Consider the following 12,329-nt stretch of genomic DNA (forward strand, 5'->3'; position numbering starts at 1 on the left):
ACTTATTTAGCGCCTAATCAGCTTCACTGTTGAAATGTCCATTCCGGTGTTCAATGTCCCTGGAAGGAGAGGAAAGAAAATGCCTGCCAGCTTCGCTATACTGTGAAACCTGAGAAAGTGCGTAGCACCGGCACCTATTGATTCCCGTTCGTGAAATTTCACTGCCCCGTTTATCAAAGCTTCAATCACGGCAATATATGATGTAGGCATGTAGGATTTCTCCGGTACCAGTGGAATCTCGTCAAGGACACTCGCAAGCTGTATTTGCTGCATGTGCACAGCTTCATTTTCGTCTCCCCCTAATCGACTGCCTGCTTGTTACGGCAGTTGAGATACACATAGTTTTCAGCGAGTTCCGTCAAGTTCTTTCATAAGCAGTGACGCAGTGCCCACGAAGCGTAGGTGGAGCAGCATTTGCTCACTTAGTGAGGCGTTTGCGCCCTTTGTTGCACGGACCCGAAGGCAGCGGAACAATTACCGAACGTTCGAACTATTGCAGGTAATTATTGGTATTACCGATTGTTTCTGTTATTTAACAGTGCAAATTCAAAAAAAATTACCAGCCTACTTATGTACTGATGCTTGATGTTGCGGCAGTGCCCTGTTTTGTTTTTTTACCTAGCACAATGTAGCCGAGCAAAGTTTGCGGCGAGTATACTAACAAAAAAAGAAAAAAAAGGAAAAGAAAGAGTGGAACGGGGAGAGTTAAAACAAGCAAGCTTCATAAGTTTGCAATAAATGTCTTCCGCAGATCATTATAATTTACGTACTTCAGTCATAAGAGTTTTAACAAGAAAATTCAAAGAGACATGAAAGTAAAATAGGCTTTTCCTAGCTAGAACAGCCAATAAACTAGCGATTTCTTCTCCACGGGCTTCAGAGCGACATCAAAGAAACCAACTTGCTAGGAGATAGCCGCACAAAAATAAAAATGGGTCAAGAACCAATTGCAAGCACAAGGCATCCAGGCGAAGATCAAAGAACATCGTGAACGTTCTTTGGTGCTGTTTAAAGCTTGGAAAAATAGAAAAAGTGCAATTAACAATTCACTCGTATCAGGGTACCACAGGGTTAAAAGTTATTAGAAATTTTGTGAAATGAAAGAAGCCTTGCGCAAGACACAACGTCAACTAAGCATGTCGGGGCCTATATAATAATAGTGGGAAATGAACATGGCAGTATAGCCTAACAACTAGCGTAAAGACAAAATACCATGCAGATGCGTCGACCGTCTAATTAAAAACTTCAATATGAGCGTCTATACAAGTGTGCATCTAGAAGCAGCATCTTTCTTTGTGTAGTCGCAAATGTTTCAGAAGTAGGAATAATTCTGCACGCCACTGGCTGTTGATACCACAAAAGAAGCAGTGGGCTTCCCTTGTAGATCGATAACATAACCGGGCAGTATATATTCCCGTTGAGCCTGCGGGCACGTGTTGCTCTTTTTTTGACACACTTTCCTAAGCACTATTAATGGGAGACCGCGAGCGCGTGGCAACGTACATTGCGGGAGTCTAAAACAATTTTCATTTGAGCGCGTGTGTGTGTGTCTGTGCGTCGGTGTCTGTGCGTGTGTGTCGGTGTGTGTGTGCGTGTGTGCATGTGTTTTGATTGATATGTGGGGTTTAAAGTCCCAAAGCCATCATTTGATTATATGAGACGCCGTAGTGCAGGGCTCCGAAAATTTCGACCACCTGGGGTTTTTTAACGTGCACCAAAATCTGAGTACACGAGCGTACAACATTTCCGACTTTATCGGAAATGCAGCTGCCGCAGCCTGGATTCGATCCCGCGACCTGCGGGTCAGCAGCCAAGTACCTTAGCCACTAGAACACCTCGGCGGGGCTGTGTGCATGTGTCTGTGTGTCTGTGTGTTTGCGAGTGTGTCTCTTTCTGTGTGCGTGTGTGTGTGTGTCTGTGTGTGTATGTGTCTATGTGTGTGTGTGTCTGATTGATTGATTGTGAGGTTGAACGTCCCAAAACCACCATATGATTGAGAGACGCCGTAATGGAGGACTCCGGAAATTTTGACCACCTGGGGACTTTAACGTGCTCCCAAGTCTGAGCACCACGGGCCTACTACATTTCCGCCTCCATCAGAAATTCAGCCGCTGCAGCCGAGATTTGAACCCGTGACCTGCGGGTCATCAGCCGAGTACCTTAGCCACTAGACCACCGCGGCGGAGCTGTGTGTGTGTGTGTGTGTGTGTGTGTGTGTCTGTGTGCACGTGTTTGTGTGGCTGTGCGTGTGTGTTTGTGTGTGAGTGCGTGTGTCTGTGCGTGTGTGTATGTGCGGGCGTGTGTCAGTGTGTGTGCGTGTGTCTGTGCGTGTGTGTCTGTGCGTGTGTGTATGTGCGTGTGTGTGGGAGGGGGTATGTGTGTGTATGTCTGTGCGTGTGTGTGTGTGTGTGCATGTGTTTGTGTGGCTGTGCGTGTGTGTTTGTGTATGTGTGTGTGTCTGTGCGTGTGCGCGCGCGCGTGTGTGTCTGTGTGTATGTCTGTGCGTGTGTGTCTGTGTGTGTGTGTCTATGCGTGTGTGTATGTCTGTGTCTGTGCGCGCGTGTGTGTGTGTGTGTATGTGCGTGTGTGTGTGCGTGTGTGTGTGCGTGTATGTGTGTATGTGTGCGTGTAACTCTCACGCACACCGCCACACGCACATGTAGGATGACACGCATATTGCGCAGATAGCGTCGGTTGGAATAAGATTGCGTGCTATACGGTGCACCAACAGGCAGAAAAACTTGTTTCACACTCAAACACGTAGCTGCTATAGGGGCTGAATGACACTTCCACGTTTAAATGCACATATATGCCTCAAAAATAGACGTGTGGATAGCTGCCATACCATCTCAGTTGGTGGAGCATTGGACGCGTTATTCGAAGTGTGCTGCCCAAAGCAAGTTATCTTTTTGTCCGATTTTCTTTCTTCATTGATTGATTTGTAGGGTTTAACGTCCCAAAACCACCATATGATTATGAGAGACGCCGTAGTAGAGAGCTCCGGAAATTTTGACCACCTGGGCACTTTAACGTGCACCCAAATCTGAGCACACGGGCCTACGACATTTCCGCCTCCATCGGAAATGCAGCCGCCGCAGCCGGGATTCGAGCCCGTGACCTGTGGGTCAGCAGCCGAGTACCTTAGCCACTAGACCACCGCGGCGGGGCGATTTTCTTTCTTCACATTTATATAGCACTGAATGCTAATGACGTCTCTTATACCTTCATCGGCAGTGTTGCCTGTTAGTTCTGAATATTTTTGTCTAACAAAAAGGAAGATGTCATTCAATTTATTTTTGTTTCCATGGCTTTTGTTATGGTTGAGACATTTTGATTGTCTGAAGTAAATAGCGCGATAAAAGCATGTCCTTTTCCGTGTCCCGCTTCATTCTTTCAGCCCTGTACGAACGTATCGCGTGTCTTTCCGGCACTTTGGCCCCGTGCATGCCCCAGACATGAACCGGCCTCGAATCGATTCCCTTTGAACTGGGTCAGCAGAAGAAATCAACGCTCGCTTGTAGACGCTTCACTAGTTTCCCGCTTCCTTAACCTGCGATTAAATAAATGTGTGCGCTAGTGTAGTGTACCCATCTACCGAGTCATAAGTTTTTTTTTTCTTTTCATCAAAGCACTCATGCTCTATTCTTCGTGGAACTGCACCGCTGTACACTGTTTAGATGTACGACAGAACGACTTGTTTTCGGACCAGCCTTCCTCGCCGGGAGTAGCAACAGTACTTGGCATGGGCGTAAATTTAGCTTTGGAAGGAAATCAGAGACTCGACTTTGCACAATGGGGCGTGTAAGTGAAAAGACGAAGAAGCAGGCATAAAGAGCAATGGGGCATATGTTGAATCATAAAAGCGCACCAGGCATAGGAGTGAACACGCCTGAGGGCGAATCTGTCCAGAGCATTCTGACGAAAAAATTAATAGAATGAACGCATACGTCAGCAGAGACGTACACACGCCAACAAAGAGGAACGCGGGAGCTCCAGAACAGTCATCATATTTTCGGAAAAGTGGCTCAGTAATACATTATCTAACGGATTGGGGTGTTTGAGCTTGTCCCGTAAATTTGGCTGTTAACATCGCAGGTGGTGCCCGCGTCAAGGAAAAATTCAGAGTACTTTTTGAGCGAACAATTGTGATGAAATCAAATATCAAATATCATGGCTCTGAACCAGACTCTAATCCAGCACTTGCACGCCCAGTCATCTGTTTAGTACTATTGAACGTCTGGTGAGTTGATCAAGATACATACTTGAAAATGAGCAGAAAGAGATACAAAAAAAGACAAGACGAAAACACAAAAGGCCTTCTGTTGTACCATGGAGGTGCACCATTCTTTGAAAGAGTGTAGAAAAACGCCTACACAAGGTTGTTATTTATACCGTGAGAACTTGCGTTAAGGCACAAAATTTCGAGTGGCAGTAGCGTTTAATCCCATCATGCGTCACACCATGTGAGTTGTTGAATAAGTGCAAGGCCCACCGAGTGGAAAGCAGATATGCATAACTAATTATAAGTAAAAGAAGAATAAGCACTATCTCCACCAACAACAAAAACAAATCTATAGATGCTACGTAAGCACGTGTATAGACCTATGAACGCTTCGTGGGTGCTTCCCTAATCCACCTTTTTCATTTTCCGGCGGTGTCCTCTGCCACTTCAAAAAGATTTTGGTAAGAGCCGAGAGAAAGGCTATTCCTAGAATGAAGGCCTCCGAGATCTGTAGGTATTGATTGACATTTCCGCTAGGGTAAGGGTGCATACGCTGTGGCATTGTGATAAAAAAAACATCCTTGATCCTTCTGTTATAGGAATAGGTAAAACGCGAAAGTAAAACGTGTGCGTACGGCAACAGTTTATTTTTTACTGCACAATATTATAAGAGACCTTGCGCAATCTCAATTGGTGTTCGACAGCTATCACCACGCAACGTAGATGCATCGACGTTGACGCTTATTCATACATGCCCATCCTGAAAACGAACGTCCATAATTAATGATTAGACACACCGTTGTGGTCATAGGTGCTTGATGTGCCTGTAGTAAACGATGAAAGCGCAAGTAAAGGAAACGATGTGACAGCTACAAGAGTGTGAATGACTTAACGTCGAACCTGGGTTAAGGTTGCGTTTTCGCGGCATGTTGGAATTATTGAACGTCATTGCCCGACCAGAAAGAAACTCTACGCGTGTCGTGTCTGCCCTTTGACCAGCCGCGATTTTTCGCGGGCCGAATGGAAGCGGGGAACAAGGTGTGAAAGCCAGGTGAAGCCGCAGGGCGTTGCAGAGCTATTTTAGGGGTGAAGCTTTTTATAGCGGCACCCGTTCATCCTTCGTAGTCGTAGTAATAGTGTGTAACCAGTCTTAGACTTTGATCTCCAAGGTTTTGCCGGTGGGAGATTTCTTCTCTGCGTTGTTGAACAATAAAACATTCGCAGCGTGCACGTTAACTTAAAGCCGAATTCTTCTGTCTCTCGTTCCCCCTTAGCAACCATTGGCATGTACATTGAGCCCTATCTGACAAGAAAGGTTTGCTACGTTATACTCGCTGGGTGTAACCTCATGAGTTTTAAAAAGGTTTAGCGAGCGTTGAGCCGCAGTGTCATGAATACAGTGAACTAGTATATACCATGAACTCGAGGTGGTTAAAGGTGGGAAGTAGACACGGAGCGCAAGCCGTAAGAAAGTGTGCGTGTGCCTCCTCTCTTTCAGTCCTTGCAATGTCCGCAGGATGACGGTGCTTCTATATGAGGAATTTATTATGAAAAGATGCGAGATGGTGGTACTTGGAGTGTTGAGTAGGTTGACGAACGGTCACACAGACAGATGCATGGACGGACGCACGGATCGCTGCACGGACAGATGGACGCATTGACAGATGCAGGAGCGGATGCAGGAACGAACTCAGGGATGAACGCACAGATGAACGTGCGGACGCACGAACAGACGCACGCACGGATGGGCGGATGGACGCATGGGCGTGCACACAGACGCACGCATGGACGGACGCAAGCAAGAACGATTGGACGGACGGATGCTTCGCCCCTCTCTCCATCATTCACTGTGTTGATATGCTGCCATTTTTTGTATGAATGGATGCTATGAGGGACGATGACGCTTGTGCTAAGGTCGCCACTTAGGATTGTGTTAAAGTGTTTTATATGCTGAGTTCTATTTAGCTAGTTTAAACACTGAGCTTTTTTGTCGTCCACGCTGTCACGTGATGCTGTTATTTGGTGTCACGCTTAAACTACCAAATCGGTTAAAAGAGGGTGCTGCACGTCAACTCGTACCTGAATAGGTGAAGGAGAAGCGGTACTGCATTTAATGAAAGTTGCGTTCCGTATTACTAAAGTTTATTCCTCCTTATTTCCTGCCCTGGATGCTCAGCTGGCTGTACGCTAGCGCCCGCTTGCCCGTGAACGTCGGCGTCGGGCTTTTGTTTGTCTCAGCCAGTGAAGTAACACAGAACGCCAGCGTCTGGTGTTAGGCACAGATATACAGAAGGCTGAGGCTGAAGCGAAACACGAGCAAGTGCGTTAAATCTTGCGTCTGAGTCTTCCGACCACAGGGTCGGAAGTAAGACACTAGCCGAGCGGGACGACTAAGACCAGTGAACACGCATGCACCTTCGACTCTGACAAACACAGGGTATTCATCAAAAAGTCTGCTGAATCACCAGCTTTGGTCCGCAGTTTCTACAGCTTTCGTGATGCGGAACTGGTGGTCTTTTTTTTTCTTTTAGGTGAGAAGCAGCTTTTGTTTGGAGTTGTGTCTGTCCCTCGATGACCGTCTGCTCCCCCACTGCACACAACGCTACTCTCCCCCTCTCCTCGTGTGAGCGCGAGGAATTGAGGTGGAGGAGGTGGCCAAGTTCTGCTTCCGTTTCGTTTCTTCTCTCATATATATATCGCTGTGCCGGCGATACAATGCTGCCCGCGCTCACTCTATTGCACTCTCGTAGCAGTGCTGGGTGTTCAATTTGTGGTACACACACTGTAATACAAAGAAATTGGAAGGGATTAACATAATCAGTACACAACATATACACAACTCTACACAAAAATTAAGCATACACGTAAGCATACAAATGAAAGCAATAAATGGAAACACGAGTGAACACCATCGCAGCTTCGCATTCCCACATGGTTTCCTTTAGTGGGCAAAGGTACAATTTTTTTTATGTTGGCATTACGTTCACATCAAATTTCCAAGAATACACGCAAACGCTGCGCGGCCTTCTTATGCATCGTCCTCAACGCCAGGAGTAATAAGAGTGGCTCAAAGAGGTGGTCCCTTTCATCTCTGTGGATTTTCGTAGGGGCGCTGTGCACAAGCGCACGAATCAAAGCATAAGTTCGGCATTGCTCGCCTGCCGAGTACGTGGGTGCTTCTCCAAGAAAGAAGCAGCTACACATTGAAAAGAAATACGACTCCTCGATGCGATGTAGGCCTTCCTTTATTAAACCTATGCGTCTTGTCGAACATTCGAACATTTTGCAATGTTCGATGGGTCTCTGATGCGCGATCAAATCAAAAAAAAAAAAAACTGCTCGTACCGAAGGCGTTCTTCCGCACATAACTGCACTCCTGGGTGAATGTGGAACGAGTTTTCGGGAAGGTCACATCGTTCGCTATTCAACAAAGCGCAAGGCTGTTGTTTTTTCCTGAACTGGTTATTGTTCATAAGGGTGCTCGAATTTCGGAAAACCTAATAATGTACCCGCCATCTCTGGCCTGCTTTTTCTATACGATATAGCAACGTGACAATTACGAGCAACATATATGTGCTGTTCGCCAAATTCAAGGTCGCCGTGAACCACTTAAAAGCGTTCAATAAGGACAACGCTAATGAAGTATAGCTTCATAGCGAAGCGAAATTTAATAACGACTTGGTCAATCAAGACAGCAATATGGTGGATTATTAAAATTCCCTGTCTTCTAGTATGACTTTTTTTAAATTTGGCGTGTGTCCTCTCAGCGGGGTCTTTTTGTGAAGTTCTTTGCCGAATTGAAATCAATTATGGTCTATATCAACATAGTTTAAACATATATGATTTCTATACGTTTAGTACCTTCGTAATTTCTTATTCTTATTCCCGCCATTCAAATTTACTGAAAAAAGAGAGTTCAATCACTCGATCCGCCTAACTGAATCTTTAAAAAATTGCCAGATACCACGTACTTTGGCAATCGATTATATGTGAAGCATGAATGACGAAGGTCAATATGTCACTTTAAAATGAGCAGTACGTTAAGAAGTGGATGTTATATACGTCGTATATGACTTCCGTGCCATGATTATCATGTTTGAATGTGTCATTTACCTTCGTCGTCTGTTCACGTCACGAAATACCACATTTTCTATATTTGGAGCCAGCGAAACGGCCGCGAACACGCTATAAGCTTGTAAACATGTTTCACATAACGCGGATATCAAGATTATCATGTTTGGACGTGTCATTTAGTTCCGTCGTCATGTCACGTCACCTGGTACTAACTTTGGTATATGTGGGGGTAGCTAAATTGCCGCCAGCACGCTATGAGCGTAGCATGTAATCGTGTTTCAAATGACACGCATATAGAGATTATCGCGATAGGACGTGTCGTTTACCTTCGTCATCTATTCACGTCACATGATACCAAATTTTCTGTATTTGGAGCTAGTGAAACAGCCGCGAGCTCGTAATGAGCTTAGCAGGTTGTCATGCTTTACATGACACGCATATAGAGATTATCGTGTTTGGACATGTCATTTACCTTCGTCATCTATTCACGTCACATGATACCAAATTTTCTATATTTGGAGCCAGCAAAACAGCCGCGAGCTCGCTATGAGCGTAGTCTTTTCAATGTGGCGGCTTAAAAACTTGTGCGACTGCCTCTGCAAAGCCAGCAATATTCTGGAGACACGAATCTTACCCAGGTACGCCCAATTTTCGGCCACTTCGAGCAACTTTGCACCGCAACGTAGCGAACGAGCTAAGCCTCACGGCTGTGGCTCCGCCGCTGCTGGATGCGGAGACGCCGCTCGGTCAACTCCTCAACATGGCGCTGCCTGAACAACGTGGCCACGACGCTACGACTCTGTCGTGGTCATATATCCCGACAAATCTATCAGACGATGGCCCATCCACCATTTCGGCGGAGCAAGCCGAGATTTTTCAACTCGTCGAGGGTCGGCGTCGCCGCCGAAGAAACGCGGAAGCAGCGTCTGCACTGAAAACTCCTCTCAACAATACAATCACTGGAGACGCTCACGCTTCATCTCCTAAAGCTCCACAAAAGACTTCACCAGTCTCCAAGTGGACGCCGAAACCAACGCTCAGGATGAATCCTGGTGACTACGTGATCGTGCTCAAGCCACGCATCACAGTAGCCCTCAACGCAGCGTTTCAACAAGGTAAGCTCGGCGCTGTCATTTCCGAACTCATCGGAAGGCAGCACATGAATGACATCACCATTTCTCCCAATTGGAAGCAAGACATCATCATCTGTGGCACGCAGAATAACTAGGTGGTTCAGAAACTGCTGTCGGACTTTCAAATCAACACCAGCAAAGGACCGCTGCCGCTTCGCGGTCACCTCAAGCTCACCGGTGATGTGTGTCGCGGCGTGAATTCTATGCACAACCTCAAAACCAGTGCGTCCCTGGAACATAGTGTGCAGTGGCATGGTGGTGAACTAGTCTATGCGCGCAAGCTGGGGAACTCCAATGTAGCTGTGTTGACTTTCGCGGGAAGGAACGTTCCGCGTTTCGTCCACTATAACGCAGAACTGACTCCCGTCAGGGAGTACAAGAAGACAGTGCCAGCGTGCTACCGCTGTTGTGCACTGGGGCACCGGGCGGATATCTGTCCAAATCCGGTCACCGAAAGATGCAGCCTTTGTGGCCAAAACGTGGGCGCTGGTCCTGAGGGGATGGCCCCCACGAATGCAACCCAACGTGCATAGTTTGTGGGGGTCCGCACTTCACCAGCTCCCGCGATTGCACTGGAAAACTCATCAGGCTTCAGCAACCAGGGTCCAGGACATCGGGAACCCCAACAAAACCAAAGCGCCAGTCAACTGGCAAAGCGCCAATTCCTGGCAAAGCAGCAACGGCAACGCTGCCACCTGGCGCAGCGGAATCTCCAGCTTTCGGCGCTCCATCTGGCAACGCTGCACGCAACCTACGCAAGGTAGACAGTTGGGTGGAGGTCGCCTCCTCTCCCTCCTCTGTCTCCTCTCCACCTTCTTCTGCCACAAGCACTACCGAAACACAAAAACTCAGACATGAGCTCGCCCTTTTGCGATCTCGGAATGAAAAACTAGCCAGTGAACTTGACTCGCTCAGAACCAATCTCACTACTCAGCCCTCGTTGAGCGATGAAGAGGAAAATATAACAGACAGGGAGATTCCTACTACTGTAGAGAGTTGCGTCGCGGCCCTGGAGACCCAGGTGAATGCAATAGAAACACAATTGCCTGACCTCCCCAAAATGATCCATGACACCATCGCGCGTCATATGGAGACTGTCACCGCACAGGTGACACAAACAGTAACTCACCTTATCCAAAAGTGTATACAAGACAATCCACGCGTCCTTAAGCGCGTAGGGCCCATTAGGGACATTAATCGCCCCTCAATATTTAACACAGTGACTCCAGATGAGTCTGACTTTTTTGAAGACTCTAGCACGTCAGCACAGGGTGCTAGTGAACTGAGTAATCTTAACAACACAACTCCACCCTTCATCTCCGAACATGGCCTCCAACCCTAGGTCGCGAGCCAGAGCAACTCAGCCGTTATTACTAACACAGTGGAACTGCAGAGGTCTCAAGAACCACAAGAAGTGGGTCATTTCCGCCTCTATCTTGAGACCTTTGAGTTCCTCGTTGCCGTGGTTGCCCATCAGGAACCCGGCACGGACGTCAAACTCACAAATTACACTACATTTCAACACAATCTGGAGACATGTATAATTGTTCACAAGCAATATACCGCCCAGGAAGTCACACTCCCCACAACACCGCTTTTTCCATACACGATGGTGTCGGTGCTGCCTATAAGGTGATCTGACCCACCTGTTCATATTTTAAACATTTACTGTCCCCCAAAGCTTAAGACCGTCACGTTCAGCGCAACTTTCACACAAGCTATGCAAGTGGCAGGAAGGGACCCCCTCCTGATTGTCGGCGACTTCAATGCCCCAAGCAGGTTATGGGGTTACCCACGAAAGGACACGCGTGGAAGGAAGCTTGCGGAACTTTTTTCTACACTTGGACTCACCCTCCACACTGATCCCGCCAGCCCAACACGTGTAGGCAACTCTGTTCAACGAGATACTTGCCCGGACCTCACAATTACACGCGACATACGCCATGCCGACTGGCTGAACACACAGGACACTCTCGGTAGTGATCATTGTGTATTGAACACAACCGTGTACATACGTCCCTTAAAACGCCCACTTACACAAGCTCATATCCCAAACTGGAAAACTTTCCGGACCACTCTACCTATTGTAGACCCTCTCCAGTCGGGATACGACACCTGGTCTAAATCACTGACGTCTACACTGAAACGACACGAACGGCTGATACAGCTCACGGAAACTCAAACTGACGTGGACAACCACCTCCTCCATCTTTGGCAGTCCCGCCGCAGACTCACCAAACGATGGTGAGACTGCACCTGTCCACACTAACTGGGTGGACAGGTGCATCACGGCTGCACTCCAGATGTCTGGTCGCAACACGTGGCGCCTGTTTCGCGCTCTCATCGATCCAACACAAACACGCACGGAAACTCAACGTCACTTACATAAGGTCATGCACAACTTTACAGGAACGACAACACAGCTGGCAAACACGCTCAGGGACCGATACCTGTGCACCACCAAGGACCCCCGGATGGCCACATACTCTTACGCAGGCAAAAAGAACACGCAGTTGGACACCCATTTCCAGCTCAACGACCTCCAGGCGGCCTTACGCAAGATGAAGCGTGGCACTGCACCAGGGCGTGACCAGGTTACGGTCAAACTGTTGGCCAATCTTCCCGACGCAGCCTACGCCACGCTCCTCAAATACATCAATAGCATTTGGGACGGAGAAACTCCTCTCCCTCTTGAATGGAAATCAGCTCTCGTGACCTTCATCCCGAAGGCAGCTAAACATATTGACGTGCAAAACCTTCGCCCCATCTCCCTCACGTCTTGTGTCGGCAAGCTGATGGAAATGATGGTGCGCGACGCACTCTCCGAGTTTCTAGAAACACAGCACACTTTTGCGGACACCATGTTTGGATTCCGCCCTCAGAAGTCAGCCCAGGATATA

This window comes from Rhipicephalus microplus, chromosome 6, assembly GCF_043290135.1.
Source record: "Rhipicephalus microplus isolate Deutch F79 chromosome 6, USDA_Rmic, whole genome shotgun sequence".
Lineage (NCBI taxonomy): Eukaryota > Metazoa > Arthropoda > Arachnida > Ixodida > Ixodidae > Rhipicephalus > Rhipicephalus microplus.